Source organism: Amphiura filiformis, chromosome 3 (assembly GCF_039555335.1).
Source record: "Amphiura filiformis chromosome 3, Afil_fr2py, whole genome shotgun sequence".
Taxonomy (NCBI): domain Eukaryota; kingdom Metazoa; phylum Echinodermata; class Ophiuroidea; order Amphilepidida; family Amphiuridae; genus Amphiura; species Amphiura filiformis.
Window position 1 is genome coordinate 2,547,034 of NC_092630.1, and position 18,854 is coordinate 2,565,887.

General features: G+C 36.3%; 1 protein-coding gene across 3 annotated transcripts in view; it reads right to left on the reverse strand.

The window, feature by feature from the left end:
• Window positions 1-17,114, reverse strand: part of LOC140147857 (pseudouridylate synthase PUS7L-like) — a 28,186-nt gene extending 11,072 nt beyond the window's left edge. The window contains exon 1 of one of the 3 annotated variants that reach the window (XM_072169629.1): window positions 17,002-17,114. The gene's annotated coding sequence lies outside the window, so the exon portion shown is untranslated. Of the gene's footprint in view, window positions 1-784; window positions 889-7,627; window positions 7,723-17,001 lie in introns of those variants that run through there. The other 2 variants (XM_072169626.1, XM_072169627.1) reach the window with 2 other exon arrangements.
• Between the last annotated feature and the right edge of the window lie 1,740 nt (window positions 17,115-18,854).

Genomic DNA, 18,854 nt, shown 5'->3' on the forward strand with positions numbered 1-18,854 from the left:
CAGCTTGTGGGACATATTCAACCATCATTATTTTCCGGAAAATTTCAACAATAAGACTTATATCAAATTGATCAGAAACGTTTGGAGATGATGTTGAATAAAGGTACGCGCGCGTATACTTGAAGATACCCTCAAAATTGGCAGGAAAAGAGTGCCAATGTGCACCTATTCCGGGTTGATGTTTTTCGTCTTCTGATAAAGGCAGCGACAGGGTCAAATTATTGACGTCTGATATTTGGTCTTCACCTCCAGTCGTTTTGATGCCAATGTGACGGCAATGATGCAAAACCAAGGGACAGCAATTTTTGACACACATTTTGAATTATTCCATAATATTGACTTTAGAAGTGGTTTTAAGCATTTAAACCTTCTTAGACATGATATTTACCCCAGTCAGTGGTAATTTTCACTTCCCACACTTGCTCACAAAAATACTACAAAATCACTAAAATTCGGTGCGTGACATCGGGACATGGGGTTTTCAGGGGGGTCGTCAGATATTGAAGAATTTTTTGACACCAAGAAATTAATTTTTCCCTACTTTGATGTTCTTAACTATTTTTATACATACAAAAGTCCATGACTAAGCCAAAAAGAAAAAAAATCCGCTTTTAAAACTTTTATGAGCGCCGAAAGTCGCGGGACTTAAACGTTACTCTTTTCAGAGAATCACCCATTTATGTCATACTATAAAAAGCTTTTATAAAACTCGATGGAGAGAGTGATCATTTTACTTGGTAAAACTATTAAAGCAGGGTAAAATGGGGGGTGCTTTATCACTTACGCTTCGTATACTCGGTGTTAAAAATGTACGATTATATTAAAATACAGTTCAAGGATCGAATGAGCCACTCTCCAGCTGTTCGTGTGTTTACATTTCACATGTAGCCTGCATCAGTGACGTTAACGGACCCGAAACAAAACTGATCAAACAGCTCAGATCGATACATACCGGTATCTCTTGGGCGCAAAATCAGGACTCTTGGGTGTAATAAGAGCGAACACTACGGGCGCTTATCACTCAGTCTCTACGGTAATTCGTCTCTACACACACAGCCTTTTATGGCTTCGCATTTTTCGTCCTTATTGCGATGGGTTTTGGCTTACTTATTTCCTCACAGCGTTGCAGAATAAAAATAAAATAATCGTGCTGTCTAAGTAATCAGGAAACTATAGAGGCGATAGTGTACATTTAAATTTGTCATTAGGCCTACTATACTTCATGTTGATATTCAAACAGCGCTATAAAGTTGTCTTACTAAGGAATGTGTTTGTATTAAAAGAAATAATTGTTTTACAACTTGGATGAACTAGAATTACTTTTATGCAAATCCGAAAATTGCAACAGATATTTTCATTTCTTTAAGATTTAGCGGTATTGCCAGATTGTACGTACAGTTGGGCTACATTAATAGCCTCATTATAGTTTTATTGATACTGGTAAAATACTTGCCTGTATGTGCTTGTTGTTCTGCTATAGCGTATAGAATCTGTTAATGGTACTATAAACACACAGTCAATTAATATATGTCAACATGTCGGATTGCTCAGACCAAGAATGTTTGCTTATTGACCAATTTACCAGGAGAAAAGTCAATAACTGGTTGCCCTTTATCTGCTAACTTGGTTGAACATGGTGTGGTGGTATACAGCTGTACACGTTGAAGTCAATGTTCAATAAATGCCAAATGTTGCTAGCAGTAGAATAGTTAAATAGGCCTACAGCATGCAATGACAATAAAAAAAGTTGATGATGTCGTCATGCGTAGATCTTAAGGTGGTATTTGAGGCATGGCTGAGACAAAACCGTTTGTGACTTTTTGGTAACGAACCGGAGCGATATTGACATGTAAAACAGATGAAAAAACTGGAAACATCAACCTTCTTTTGTGATGACTTTTAGCACCTTCTTTTGGAATGGGATGGGGCATCTTTTGTGATGACATTCGGAACCGTTCTGGGCCATTATTGGCATAACCACAACCGTATTAATCAACCTTCTTTTGATCTTCTTCTGTTATGACTTTCGGAACATCATGTAATGTTTTGAACTTTTGAATTCATAGTATGGCCGCCACATCTCCAATAAGATTGTTTGTTTTGGTGTTTTTTTTCATTTCTTCGATAATATTTTTCATTTCTTCATTCATCGATAAAGAAGAAATGTTTTTATCTAGGCCTAGGTGCAATTATTTTCGTTTTAACGAATAACCGCGGAACGACATTGACATGATAAACAGACGTAGGCCTATCATGTAAACATTAATCATGATGACGGGGCATAATTATGCACATTATTATAGCATAACATTCAGCGGAAACTAATGAAATGTTCTCAATAAGTGCAAATACTACCCTGTCAGCTTTTAAATAGAAACATTAATTATGCAAAGTAGAGCAGCTAACTAATTAATTATCTGGAAGTCATTAGGAACACTTTGACCAAGTTTGAAACCAGTATTCTATTAAATAAAAATGTTATTGAATATTAATGAGCACTTTCGAGTCAGTCATATTGATTCATTGATTATTGATAAAAATAATACAATGCAAAGAAATAATTGTGTGTATTATAAAAACCGTCCAAACACTGTACAGTCTCATTACAAGATCGTTATGATCGATGCGAATTATAGAAACAGTTCAAACAATAAAATTACTACACCTTTGTTTGTTTGTTTGTTTACCCAGGTTGGTCCGTGAGGAACACATGCTAATCCATGGAAAACCATGGACCGTTCCAAGCTCATACAAATGCACAAGCCTGGATAACCAGTGTAGGCTAATATATGCATGCAGGCCTAGACTGCTTTGATAAACAAAGCAAGAAATGGAAGAAAATAGCTAGGCAACGCGAAAAGAGAGAAGGCCACTCCCAAACACAATTGTACAATTTTACTCTTAGCCCTTACTTCGTGAGAAAGGAAACTGGAATTCCAATCTCAGGCCCCGATGCAAAGGCTTCTTGACACTTCCTCATTTGCTCGCCCTGCTCCTTTTTAAAGGAATTTTTATTATTACATGTATGTATGTGTACCCCGGGGTGGTGAAATCCCGACAGAAATTAAAATCTGATTTAAAACTTGTGAGAATGAAACTAAATATCCCGGTAGTACATACTATAGGATTGCCGAAGGTAAAGGTAAATTGGGCCAACATTTCAAGAAATTTACGTTTGACCCCCGGGTCACTCTCATTGTGGCCTGCACACCATCCGCGATAATAAAAACGCGTAAAAAGTTGTGTCAAAAACATGAAAAATTGGAAAAAAGGGTAGCAAATTTGCAATTGCTAATACGCGGAAATAACATTTGGGGTATGAAATTTGATGCAAGGAATAAAATCCCTGTTTAGGGTGTGAAAACAGGCACATATGTTACCTGTTTAGGGAGTTGGATAAGTGGGATACAGACAAATCATCAGGTTCATCACATAGTGACGTATCATATTCGTAAGGAAAACTGGCAAGTGCATATCGGAGAAAAATAAGTTTGAATAAATGCCAATTTGTAATAAGGTAGTGGCAAGGCATTATTAACCAGAGGGGTGTCCAGGTGTCATTTGGACGCCCTGTTTTCAATTGATGCCCTAAAATTCTGATTTTTATAATGGAGTGAATAGGAAGTGGACACTCTGAATTTGTAGAATAAGGTATTTTTGACCATTTTGGACACCCTAAAGACACCCCTCTGGCTATAATGCCTTGGGTAGTGGCCGGTGTTGTGTTTTTGCACTTTTCAAATTTACTGTATGAAAACTGTTCCAAGTGATCATGATCATGATGATTTAGAGAATAAACAATAGGAATTTTGTTTTTACTATCCTCTACCGTGTGATAGACGATAACTGTGAATTATTTTTGTAAGCAAAAACTAAGTTACCATCATAAAAACTCCCCTCCTTATTATAAAATGAACGAAACTTGCCACAACTTCATGTATTCTGTTGTGCGTACTGCTAGCGTGTGCGTGTATTCCGCACTAGCCTACACATACAACACGATACATACGCGCACCTATAAAGTAGCCGGGTATCACAGGGAAACCTCAGTTAACACATTTGTTAGTCAGTCAAAATGGCCTAAACCGGCAATACAAATTTACATTGAAATTAAAAAGAAGCTTTTTAAGAAGGAAACCTTCATAAATATGTTGTCTATACTTCACTTGACCCAAATATATGATTTTTTTTTTTTGATGAGAGACTCGCACATGGAATTTCAGAGAGATTTTGATAGCAGTTATATCCATTAAAGAAAGGTGCTATCGTCATGAGACTAAGATCTAGAAACACCCCCGTAATGCTGTTTTGGGGAATTTTGCTAGCAGAATCTTTTTGATGAAAGTCAATCTTTGACAAGATGTAACTTTGCTACGGAAAGTGCTATGACAAAAAGGTTTTCAGTGTTGGCTTTCTTTACTCAAGGGCTTTAATTTGATATATAAAATGATGCAGTTTGATGGCAAATTTGAATTCACCTGGGATACCTATATAAAGCGTGTTATGCATTATTAACACTCATGATGACGTGGCTGGTCGTCTACGGCCTGATAGACGGCACCCGAAATCATGCGATTGTCCAATCACTCAGATTATGTGTCTACGAGACTACGAACTACACCACTCCCACTGAAGAATGTGGAGTGGACGTGGTCATAGACCATCCATGCTCATGATGATGGAGATATGATAACTGCAACGGAGTTTTGACAGGTCTTTTGTCTACATGTCTACCTCTCTGTTTGTAAACAGACAAGGATGATATTGTTTATAAGGAAGACTACATCATTCAATTCATAATATAAAATATATGTACATCACACATATGCACATTTGGGTATTTCTCTGAAAAGGTGTACTATTTGAAGATAGGCAAATATGAATTTGAAAATGATTATAAAAATGTTTCCTTTACATATCTGTAAGGATGTAAGTCTCTAGTGCATGAAAACAATATTTGGCGCAATCTTTAAGGCGCCCTCTATATTATAGAGGGCGTAATCTGCAGGTTGTGCCAGGTGAGCATCATCTCCGTCACATTTAGGCCAAAAAGGAAATAAGGACAAAAAAATTGTTTAAACTCTTAATTATGAGTTTTATGGATAACTTGTAAGTTGCTTGATTCATATTTGCTTTTTTCATTAAAAAAAAATATGATTTTGTACTTTCGTCATTTAGTTGGGACAATGAGAGGCAGGCTGTACGGAAAATGTCATGTCTGTTAGTATTTTTTTATACAAACTTAAGTATATTCATAATTTTGCTTGAAATAACTAAATAAATTTCTATTGACATAGTAAACACATACAATATCAATTACATTTCCAAATAGTAAATTCCATGTTGTCTGGGTCAAAGGTCAAATAAAGGTCAACAACAATTGTGATGGAGATGACAATGCTGTGATGGAGATGATAGTGATGTGACGGAGATGATATCTACACAATTCCTATAGAGAATCATCTCCGTCACAGACATTTGATTTCAGTAATGTTTTCACACTACTTGAAAATTAAATTCATACAGATGAGAAGGTCTAGAATTGGTAAGCATTTTCTGATAAACTAAACTGGACTTCGCTGTATCTCAAGATCCGGTGATGTGATGGAGATGATGGTGATGTGACGGAGATGATATTTCTACACGAATTCCTATAGAGAATCATCTCCGCCACGGCAAATTGTGACGCCAACTGATGTAGCGGAGATGATGGTTCAGACATTGCTTACGATTAATAGCAGGGTTAATCTTACCCACGTGTTACATATTACCACAACAGCTTGTGGGACATATTCAACCATCATTATTTTCCGGAAAATTTCAACAATAAGACTTAGGCCTATATCAAATTGATCAGAAACGTTTGGAGATGATGTTGAATAAAGGTACGCACGTGTATACTTGAAGATACCCTCAAAATTGGCAGGAAAAGAGTGCCAATGTGCACCTATTCCGGGTTGATGTTTTTCGTCTTCTGATAAAGGCAGCGTACAGGGTCAAATTATTGACGTCTGATATTTGGTCTTCACCTCCAGTCGTTTTGATGCCAATGTGACGGCAATGATGCAAAACCAAGGGACAGCAATTTTTGACACACATTTTGAATTATTCCATAATATTGACTTTAGAAGTGGTTTTAAGCATTTAAACCTTCTTAGACATGATATTTACCCCAGTCAGTGGTAATTTTCACTTCCCACACTTGCTCACAAAAATACTACAAAATCACTAAAATTCGGTGCGTGACATCGGGACATGGTGTTTTCAGGGGGGTCGTCAGATATTGAAGAATTTTTTGACACCAAGAAATTAATTTTTTCCCTACTTTGATGTTCTTAACTATTTTTATACATACAAAAGTCCATGACTAAGCCAAAAAAGAAAAAAAAAATCCGCTTTTAAAACTTTTATGAGCGCCGAAAGTCGCGGGAGGTCGTGTGTCTTGAGGTCGCCACCAAAAAAAGGTGGCGACGTTACATTTGGCCAAAGTCGACTCAAAACAAATGATGATATCTCTGTCAAGCAAGAAGTTATTGTCATGCTTGTGGTCTCATTTTATTGCTAAATAAAATGCACTTTCAACCCTGTAAAAAGAATTCCGTTAGCCTTTTTAATATTGACACTGTGCTTCATAGAATTCAGAATGGGCAGGGTGGCGGTGGTGGGGGATGTGGTGGTGGGGGATGTGGTACACACAAACTCTATGGGATTGGTATTTTTAGTGCGTAATCTGCTTCTGTAAAGGCTGTAAATTGGATTTGGACTCTATTCAGCATCTAAACGACTCACGGCCTTACAGCTAAACAATTCTACTAATTGTTTTTAATCATTTATGATTGGTTTAGTGTAGAAAATACAAACTTTTCCATACAAAACTACCCGTTGTCATATTAAACACTGTAGTAAGTAATGCAGATGTCTTCAAAATCTGAAAGTTACTGTAAAATTTTAATTACTTATCCTATCATAGTCAAAGTATAGATTTTCTGAGGGGAAATTTGACGAGGAATCTAAATATGGACATATTTTTTCTGTATGAGTTAGGGGGAAAATGTTTAGGTTCAAAATATGTTGAATTGTAAAAAAATCTAACATAATTTGGGACACCCTATATTCCGAGATTACCAAACAGCTGTGATTTTGGTTTCTTCCGAAGTCAGTTGGCTCTCCATTTCCTCTAACCAAATGAATGTTGTTTACTTCCAGTTTATTACTGTAAGTTGGTAATAAGCAATGCATTGAGTGACCCATTTTTTATCAAAATCTTTTTATTCCACCCTGTATAACTTGCAGGTCACCCTGTATAATGAGTTGAAATGTATATATTGGAATTGCTGATGCCTTCAGCTTTCCAAAAATGTATACTTTTGCTAGTTTAGGGTTGATGATTGTCGAGATAATCTAGTTAGAAACCCGGTTGGTGTAAAAATTCATAATATTTGTCATGTAACGCTAAGGGTGGCGAGTTCAGGACACACGGCCGGGACTTAAACGTTACTCTTTTCAGAGAATCACCCATTTATGTCATACTATAAAAAGCTTTTATAAAACTCGATGGAGAGAGTGATCATTTTACTTGGTAAAACTATTAAAGCAGGGTAAAATGGGGGGGTGCTTTATCACTTACGCTTCGTATACTCGGTTTTAAAAATGTAAGATTATATTAAAATACAGCGGTTCAAGGATCGAATGAGCCACTCTCCAGCTGTTCGTGTGTTTACATTTCACCTGTAGCCTGCATCAGTGACGTTAACGGACCCGAAACAAAACTGATCAAACAGCTCAGATCGATACATACCGGTATCTCTTGGGCGCAAAATCAGGACTCTTGGGTGTAATAAGAGCGAACACTACGGGCGCTTATCACTCAGTCTCTACGGTAATTCGTCTCTACACACACAGCCTTTTATGGCTTCGCATTTTTCGTCCTTATTGCGATGGGTTTTGGCTTACTTATTTCCTCACAGCGTTGCAGAATAAAAATAAAATAATCGTGCTGTCTAAGTAATCAGGAAACTACAGAGGCGATAGTGTACATTTAAATTTGTCATTAGGCCTACTACTTCATGTTGATATTCAAACAGCGCTATAAAGTTGTCTTACTAAGGAATGTGTTTGTATTAAAAGAAATAATTGTTTTACAACTTGGATGAACTAGAATTACTTTTATGCAAATCCGAAAATTGCAACAGATATTTTTCATTTCTTTAAGATTTAGCGGTATTGCCAGATTGTACGTACAGTTGGGCTACATTAATAGCCTCATTATAGTTTTATTGATACTGGTAAAATACTTGCCTGTATGTGCTTGTTGTTCTGCTATAGCGTATAGAATCTGTTAATGGTACTATAAACACACAGTCAATTAATATATGTCAACATGTCGGATTGCTCAGACCAAGAATGTTTGCTTATTGACCAATTTACCAGGAGAAAAGTCAATAACTGGTTGCCCTTTATCTGCTAACTTGGTTGAACATGGTGTGGTGGTATACAGCTGTACACGTTGAAGTCAATGTTCAATAAATGCCAAATGTTGCTAGCAGTAGAATAGTTAAATAGGCCTACAGCATGCAATGACAATAAAAAAGTTTATGATGTCGTCATGCGTAGATCTTAAGGTGGTATTTGAGGCATGGCTGAGACAAAACCGTTTGTGACTTTTTGGTAACGAACCGGAGCGATATTGACATGTAAAACAGATGAAAAAACTGGAAACATCAACCTTCTTTTGTGATGACTTTTAGCACCTTCTTTGGAATGGGATGGGGCATCTTTTGTGATGACATTCGGAACCGTTCTGGGCCATTATTGGCATAACCACAACCGTATTAATCAACCTTCTTTTGATCTTCTTCTGTTATGACTTTCGGAACATCATGTAATGTTTTGAACTTTTGAATTCATAGTATGGCCGCCACATCTCCAATAAGATTGTTTGTTTTGGTGTTTTTTTCATTTCTTCGATAATATTTTCATTTCTTCATTCATCGATAAAGAAGAAATGTTTTTATCTAGGCCTAGGTGCAATTATTTTCGTTTTAACGAATAACCGCGGAACGACATTGACATGATAAACAGACGTAGGCCTATCATGTAAACATTAATCATGATGACGGGGGCATAATTATGCACATTATTATAGCATATAACATTCAGCGGAAACTAATGAAATGTTCTCAATAAGTGCAAATACTACCCTGTCAGCTTTTAAATAGAAACATTAATTATGCAAAGTAGAGCAGCTAACTAATTAATTATCTGGAAGTCATTAGGAACACTTTGACCAAGTTTGAAACCAGTATTCTATTAAATAAAAATGTTATTGAATATTAATGAGCACTTTCGAGTCAGTCATATTGATTCATTGATTATTGATAAAAATAATACAATGCAAAGAAATAATTGTGTGTATAATAAAAACCGACCAAACACTGTACAGTCTCATTGCAAGATCGTTATGAACGATGCGAATTATAGAAACAGTTCAAACAATAAAATTACTACACCTTTGTTTGTTTGTTTGTTTACCCAGGTTGGTCCGTGAGGAACACATGCTAATCCATGGAAAACCATGGACCGTTCCAAGCTCATACAAATGCACAAGCCTGGATAGCCAGTGTAGGCTAATATATGCATGATGGCCTAGATAGCTTTGATAAACAAAGCAAGAAATGGAAGAAAATAGCTAGGAAAAGAGAAAAGAGAGAAGGCCACTCCCAAACACAATTGTACAATTTTACTCTTAGCCCTTACTTCGTGAGAAAGGAAACTGGAATTCAATCTCAGGCCCCGATGCAAAGGCTTCTTGACACTTCCTCATTTGCTCGCCCTGCTCCTTTTTAAAGGAATTTTTATTATTACATGTATGTATGTGTACCCCGGGGTGGTGAAATCCCGACAGAAATTAAAATCTGATTTAAAACTTGTGAGAATGAAACTAAATATCCCGGTAGTACATACTATAGGATTGCCGAAGGTAAAGGTAAATTGGGCCAACATTTCAAGAAATTTACGTTTGACCCCCGGGTCACTCTCATTGTGGCCTGCACACCATCCGCGATAATAAAAACGCGTAAAAAGTTGTGTCAAAAACATGAAAACTTGGAAAAAAGGGTAGCAAATTTGCAATTGCTAATACGCGGAAATAACATTTGGGGTATGAAATTTGATGCAAGGAATAAAATCCCTGTTTAGGGTGTGAAAACAGGCACATATGTTACCTGTTTAGGGAGTTGGATAAGTGGGATACAGACAAATCATCAGGTTCATCACATAGTGACGTATCATATTCGTAAGGAAAACTGGCAAGTGCATATCGGAGAAAATAAGTTTGAATAAATGCCAATTTGTAATAGAGGGTGGCAAGGCATTATTAACCAGAGGGGTGTCCAGGTGTCATTTGGACGCCCTGTTTTCAATTTGGATGCCCTAAAATTCTGATTTTTATAATGGAGTGAATAGGAAGTGGACACTCTGAATTTGTAGAATAAGGTATTTTGGACACCCTAAAGACACCCCTCTGGCTATAATGCCTTGGGTAGTGGCCGGTGTTGTGTTTTTGCACTTTTCAAATTTACTGTATGAAAACTGTTCCAAGTGATCATGATCATGATGATTTAGAGAATAAACAATAGGAATTTTGTTTTTACTATCCTCTACCGTGTGATAGACGATAACTGTGAATTATTTTTGTTTTCAAAAAACTAAGTTACCATTACCATCATAAAAACTCCCCTCCTTATTATAAAATGAACGAAACTTGTTTACATTACAACTTCATGTATTCTGTTGTGCGTACTGCTAGCGTGTGCGTGTATTCCGCACTAGCCTACACATACAACACGATACATACGCGCACCTATAAAGTAGGTATCACAGGGAAACCTCAGTTAACACATTTGTTAGTCAGTCAAAATGGCCTAAACCGGCAATACAAATTTACATTGAAATTAAAAAGAAGCTTTTTAAGAAGGAAACCTTCATAAATATGTTGTCTATACTTCACTTGACCCAAATATATGATTTTTTTTGGTGATGAGAGACTCGCACATGGAATTTCAGAGAGATTTTGATAGCAGTTATATCCATTAAAGGTCCGTAACCCGATCGACAGCATCATCCCCCCGATTTTTTTCAATGTTGATGAGGTTTTGGTATCACATAATAGATACTATTTTTCTCATTACTATCCTGAAATTTGACGCTCCAATTCGATGTATTTCCGGAGAAATCATGAAACACAGCGGTTTTACAGGTATACCAGTTGTTCGCATTTTACACGACACGGGAGTTTTGGGTAGTCATAGAATGAAATCGGAATAGATTCGGAACATTTCACCCCAGTACCAATTCGTCCGCAAAAATACATCAAATAGGCCCCTAATGTCAAACTATAGATGGCGCTATAATGATATAAAACAAAAAACAAAAATAAAGAAATACATAAGAGGCGAAATAAATAAGGAAACATGACCTATATTGTCAAGCATGATACGAGGAATATGAAAAAATTATGAGAGCACCTCCCCCCCCATTAAAAAATTATTTAAAAAATAAAACAAAGAAAAATCATAAATATGTGAAAATGTGCATCATATAGCTAAAAATAAAGAAATAATTAAGCGAAGTAAATACAGCATGGGCTATGTTGTCAAGAATGATAATGAGCGCGGTAATATGTAATGTTTTTTAAGATTAATCAGTATGAATAGAGGGTATAAAAGTGTACAGGGGCGAGCCGGTTTTCAGTGCCAAGGCGAACACTTCCTGTTTCCACCGGGACATACGCTCGGCCGTTGTTTCGAGATGCCTGACCAGAATGCAATTCGCGCGTACCAGTGTATTGGCTTGCTAATTATGCTAATTATTCACATTCATGCTGAAATTGTTCCGTTTTCTCACATAGATGGATAAAGGGACAATATTTGACATTGTATGTAAGTTTGAAGAGAATCCATATCCTAAACCGATAGGGTTACCCCCCTCTATCGTCATGAGACTAAGATCTAGAAACACCCCCGTAATGCTGTTTTGGGGAATTTTGCTAGCAGAATCTTTTTGATGAAAGTCAATCTTTGACAAGATGTAACTTTGCTACGGAAAGTGCTATGACAAAAAGGTTTTCAGTGTTGGCTTTCTTTACTCAAGGGCTTTAATTTGATATATAAAATGATGCAGTTTGATGGCAAATTTGAATTCACCTGGGATACCTATATAAAGCGTGTTATGCATTATTAACACTCATGATGACGTGGCTGGTCGTCTACGGCCTGATAGACGGCACCCGAAATCATGCGATTGTCCAATCACTCAGATTATGTGTCTACGAGACTACGAACTACACCACTCCCACTGAAGAATGTGGAGTGGACGTGGTCATAGACCATCCATGCTCATGATGATGGAGATATGATAACTGCAACGGAGTTTTGACAGGTCTTTTGTCTACATGTCTACCTCTCTGTTTGTAAACAGACAAGGATGATATTGTTTATAAGGAAGACTACATCATTCAATTCATAATATAAAATATATGTACATCACACATATGCACATTTGGGTATTTCTCTGAAAAGGTGTACTATTTGAAGATAGGCAAATATGAATTTGAAAATGATTATAAAAATGTTTCCTTTACATATCTGTAAGGATGTAAGTCTCTAGTGCATGAAAACAATATTTGGCGCAATCTTTAAGGCGCCCTCTATATTATAGAGGGCGTAATCTGCAGGTTGTGCCAGGTGAGCATCATCTCCGTCACATTTAGGCCAAAAAGGAAATAAGGACAAAAAAATTGTTTAAACTCTTAATTATGAGTTTTATGGATAACTTGTAAGTTGCTTGATTCATGTTTGCTTTTTTCATTAAAAAAAATATGATTTTGTACTTTCGTCATTTAGTTGGGACAATGAGAGGCAGGCTGTACGGAAAATGTCATGTCTGTTAGTATTTTTTTATACAAACTTAAGTATATTCATAATTTTGCTTGAAATAACTAAATAAATTTCTATTGACATAGTAAACACATACAATATCAATTACATTTCCAAATAGTAAATTCCATGTTGTCTGGGTCAAAGGTCAAATAAAGGTCAACAACAATTGTGATGGAGATGACAATGCTGTGATGGAGATGATAGTGATGTGACGGAGATGATATTGCTACACAATTCCTATAGAGAATCATCTCCGTCACAGACATTTGATTTCAGTAATGTTTTCACACTACTTGAAAATTAAATTCATACAGATGAGAAGGTCTAGAATTGGTAAGCATTTTCTGATAAACTAAACTGGACTTCGCTGTATCTCAAGATCCGGTGATGTGATGGAGATGATGGTGATGTGACGGAGATGATATTTCTACACGAATTCCTATAGAGAATCATCTCCGCCACGGCAAATTGTGACGCCAACTGATGTAGCGGAGATGATGGTTCAGACATTGCTTACGATTAATAGCAGGGTTAATCTTACCCACGTGTTACATATTACCACAACAGCCAGGGACATATTCAACCATCATTATTTTCCGGAAAATTTCAACAATAAGACTTATATCAAATTGATCAGAAACGTTTGGAGATGATGTTGAATAAAGGTACGCACGTGTATACTTGAAGATACCCTCAAAATTGGCAGGAAAAGAGTGCCAATGTGCACCTATTCCGGGTTGATGTTTTTCGTCTTCTGATAAAGGCAGCGTACAGGGTCAAATTATTGACGTCTGATATTTGGTCTTCACCTCCAGTCGTTTTGATGCCAATGTGACGGCAATGATAATAAACCGTCATTTACCAAAGAAAAGTAAGCGTGTTAAGACCTCCCCAGCTCCTTGGTTAAGTGTTGAGATTAAGAAGAAAATGTTACAAAGAGATTCTCTTCACCGTTCGGCAGTTCGTACAAATAATGTTCTTGACTGGGAGGCATATAAAAGAGCACGTAATGATGTAACATGTATGATAAGATCTTCTAAGAGTGATTATTATAAGAACTTAATCAGTCAAAATAGTAAAAACTCCAGTAAACTATGGCAATCTCTTAAAAAGGTCCTTCCAACTAAGAAATCTTCAAATCCATCATCCATTGTTTATGATGGTAACGTTTTAACATCTGACGATGATATTTCAAATGGCCTTAACAAACATTTTGCAAATGTTGCAACAAAGTTAATTGGTAGTTGTAATAATAATTGTACTGGTAATGTTAAGAATGAAAGTGTTAAGTCGAGTAAAGTTAGCCCTCTCCTTGATTTACCTCTCATAACTCCTGAGTTTGTTGACAAGGAAGTTCGTGCAATGAGTGCTAATAAGGCCACTGGTCTTGATGATTTAAGCTGTAGAGTGCTCAAATTAGCTCGTCCTGCTATTGTAGACAGCTTGACACACATTTTAAACCTATCCTTGTCAAAGGGTATTTTCCCAACTGCATGGAAAGAGGCTAAGGTTACACCATTGCATAAAGGTGGTAATCTCGACGACACTAACAATTACAGGCCTATTTCAATTCTGCCTGTGGTAAGTAAAATAATTGAAAGGGCAGTGCATAATCATGTATATTCTTATGTAACACAGCATGGCATTTTAAATGAGCACCAGTCAGGTTTTCGGCCAGGGCATTCTACTGATACCGCTCTTATAGACATGGTGGACGACTGGCTCTCAAATATTAATTTAGGTAAAATGACCGGCGTGGCCTTTATCGACTTACGTAAGGCATTCGATACTGTAAACCATGATATCTTGATTAATAAATTGTGTGATATTGGTGCATCTAGTAACACTCTAAAATGGTTTAGGTCATATCTGACTGGAAGAATGCAAAGAGTTTTATTTAATGGTATTGTTTCTGATGCACTTCCCGTGAAAACGGGAGTTCCACAAGGCAGTATCCTTGGGCCACTTTTGTTTCTTATTTTTATTAATGATATGCCAATGGTAATTAAACATGGAAAGATCTCAATGTACGCTGATGATACCACACTATATGTTAGTGGAAGTGATGTTAATGTAATATCCAAGAAGCTCACCGATGATATGGAAGAAATTACTAAGTGGCTTCGTAAAAACATGCTTTTCCTCAATACTGACAAAACAAATGTTATGCTATTGGGCAGTAGTTCAAAATTACGCAATGTTCATGATGATTCGTTTTCAGTTATGGTAAATGGTTGTAAACTTGACAGGGTAAATAAGGCTAAATGTTTGGGTGTGGTAATTGACGATGAGTTGCTGTGGCACAAACAAGTAAATGGTGTTACTCAGAAAGTTTTCTGTAAGATAGCTCTTCTAAGGCGTCTTAGCACATTTCTTGATGCCAATATTTTAAATATTTTGTATAAGTCATTGATTCAGCCTCAGTTTGACTACTGCAGTGCTGTATGGTTTGGTAGATACAACGAGGATGTCCATAAACTCAGTGTATTACAAAAACGTTGTGCCAGAATTATATTGAGTGTTAATTATCTAACTTCATCTGATATTATGTTTCCAATGTTAGGATGGAAGTCACTTCAAGACCGTTGTAACTATTTTAAGGCTTTATTGATGTATAAATCTCTAAATAGTTTGGCTCCATCATATCTCTCTTCAAAATTCAATTATATTTCAGATAGACATTGTGTTAATACGAGACAAGCCGCAGCTGATCTGCTGGCGCTACCACCATGTTCCAATGGCAATGATACTGAATATTTCAAGTCTTCATTTTCCTATAGTGGTGTTCAAGTATGGAACAAAATTAATCTTGACATCAGAAAGTCACCAAGTATTCAATGTTTTAAGCGCATGTACAATTTATGATGAACATAATGTTTGTTGCTTTAGGACCAATATTGGTCCATTTTGCATTAAGAGTATATCGTATGTTTTGGTTAATGTTGATGAATTTGGTTGTTATTTGTATCTTATTTTATGTTATTGTTAATTATCTCATCATGGTTGATGCGCACAAAACATCATGATAAACAGTATCTTCATTTTATGTTTGTATATAATTATGTGGGGGTGCGTGTGGGGGTGCGTGTGGGGGTGGGTGTGGGGGGGGTGAGTGTATAAGGTGTGAGTTTTTACGTGAGGGGTGAAGTAGTGTGGGATGTGTATGTTTGTGCGGTAGTAGAGATATGAGGACGATAATGTTGTGTGGGGAGTAGTGCAGTGGTGGATATTTGAGGGTGATAGGAGAATATGAGTTCAATATGAGTTTGATTTTGATTCGGATTTGTGCAATATATTTGATTATAATTTTGTGCCATGTTGAGTTACCAATATTATAGTAGTACTTTGTAATGATTTGTTCTTAACATTGTATTAGTTTAAGTACTTGTAAATTGGTATTCTCTATTTAAATTGTGATTTATATGTTTATGCTTTATTATAATACTCATGTATCTGTATGTTTTTAATGTTATGCAGGGCCCCGTGTAAGAACAGCATTTTAGCTGATCGGGCCACCCTGGGTAAATATGATGCAATAAATAAATAAATAAAATGATGCAAAACCAAGGGACAGCAATTTTTTGACACACATTTTTGAATTATTCCATAATATTGACTTTAGAAGTGGTTTTAAGCATTTAAACCTTCTTAGACATGATATTTACCCCAGTCAGTGGTAATTTTCACTTCCCACACTTGCTCACAAAATACTACAAAATCACTAAAATTCGGTGCGTGACATCGGGACATGGGGTTTTCAGGGGGGTCGTCAGATATTGAAGAATTTTTTGACACCAAGAAATTAATTTTTCCCTACTTTGATGTTCTTAACTATTTTTATACATACAAAAGTCCATGACTAAGAAAAAAAAAGAAAAAAAAATCCGCTTTTAAAACTTTTATGAGCGCCGAAAGTCGCGGGACTTAAACGTTACTCTTTTCAGAGAATCACCCATTTATGTCATACTATAAAAAGCTTTTATAAAACTCGATGGAGAGAGTGATCATTTTACTTGGTAAAACTATTAAAGCAGGGTAAAATGGGGGGTGCTTTATCACTTACGCTTCGTATACTCGGTTTTAAAAATGTAAGATTATATTAAAATACAGTTCAAGGATCGAATGAGCCACTCTCCAGCTGTTCGTGTGTTTACATTTCACATGTAGCCTGCATCAGTGACGTTAACGGACCCGAAACAAAACTGATCAAACAGCTCAGATCGATACATACCGGTATCTCTTGGGCGCAAAATCACGACTCTTGGGTGTAATAAGAGCGAACACTACGGGCGCTTATCACTCAGTCTCTACGGTAATTCGTCTCTACACACACAGCCTTTTATGGCTTCGCATTTTTCGTCCTTATTGCGATGGGTTTTGGCTTACTTATTTCCTCACAGCGTTGCAGAATAAAAATAAAATAATCGTGCTGTCTAAGTAATCAGGAAACTACAGAGGCGATAGTGTACATTTAAATTTGTCATTAGGCCTACTACTTCATGTTGATATTCAAACAGCGCTATAAAGTTGTCTTACTAAGGAATGTGTTTGTATTAAAAGAAATAATTGTTTTACAACTTGGATGAACTAGAATTACTTTTATGCAAATCCGAAAATTGCAACAGATATTTTTCATTTCTTTAAGATTTAGCGGTATTGCCAGATTGTACGTACAGTTGGGCTACATTAATAGCCTCATTATAGTTTTATTGATACTGGTAAAATACTTGCCTGTATGTGCTTGTTGTTCTGCTATAGCGTATAGAATCTGTTAATGGTACTATAAACACACAGTCAATTAATATATGTCAACATGTCGGATTGCTCAGACCAAGAATGTTTGCTTATTGACCAATTTACCAGGAGAAAAGTCAATAACTGGTTGCCCTTTATCTGCTAACTTGGTTGAACATGGTGTGGTGGTATACAGCTGTACACGTTGAAGTCAATGTTCAATAAATGCCAAATGTTGCTAGCAGTAGAATAGTTAAATAGGCCTACAGCATGCAATGACAATAAAAAAGTTTATGATGTCGTCATGCGTAGATCTTAAGGTGGTATTTGAGGCATGGCTGAGACAAAACCGTTTGTGACTTTTTGGTAACGAACCGGAGCGATATTGACATGTAAAACAGATGAAAAAACTGGAAACATCAACCTTCTTTTGTGATGACTTTTAGCACCTTCTTTTGGAATGGGATGGGGCATCTTTTGTGATGACATTCGGAACCGTTCTGGGCCATTATTGGCATAACCACAACCGTATTAATCAACCTTCTTTTGATCTTCTGTTATGACTTTCGGAACATCATGTAATGTTTTGAACTTTTGAATTCATAGTATGGCCGCCACATCTCCAATAAGATTGTTTGTTTTGGTGTTTTTTTCATTTCTTCGATAATATTTTTCATTTCTTCATTCATCGATAAAGAAGAAATGTTTTTATCTAGGCCTAGGTGCAATTATTTTCGTTTTAACGAATAACCGCGGAACGACATTGACATGATAAACAGACGTAGGCCTATCATGTAAACATTAATCATGATGACGGGGGCATAATTATGCACATTATTATAGCATATAACATTCAGCGGAAACTAATGAAATGTTCTCAATAAGTGCAACTACTACCCTGTCAGCTTTTAAATAGAAACATTAATTATGCAAAGTAGAGCAGCTAACTAATTAATTATCTGGAAGTCATTAGGAACACTTTGACCAAGTTTGAAACCAGTATTCTATTAAATAAAAATGTTATTGAATATTAATGAGCACTTTCGAGTCAGTCATATTGATTCATTGATTATTGATAAAAATAATACAATGCAAAGAAATAATTGTGTGTATTATAAAAACCGTCCAAACACTGTACAGTCTCATTGCAAGATCGTTATGATCGATGCGAATTATAGAAAC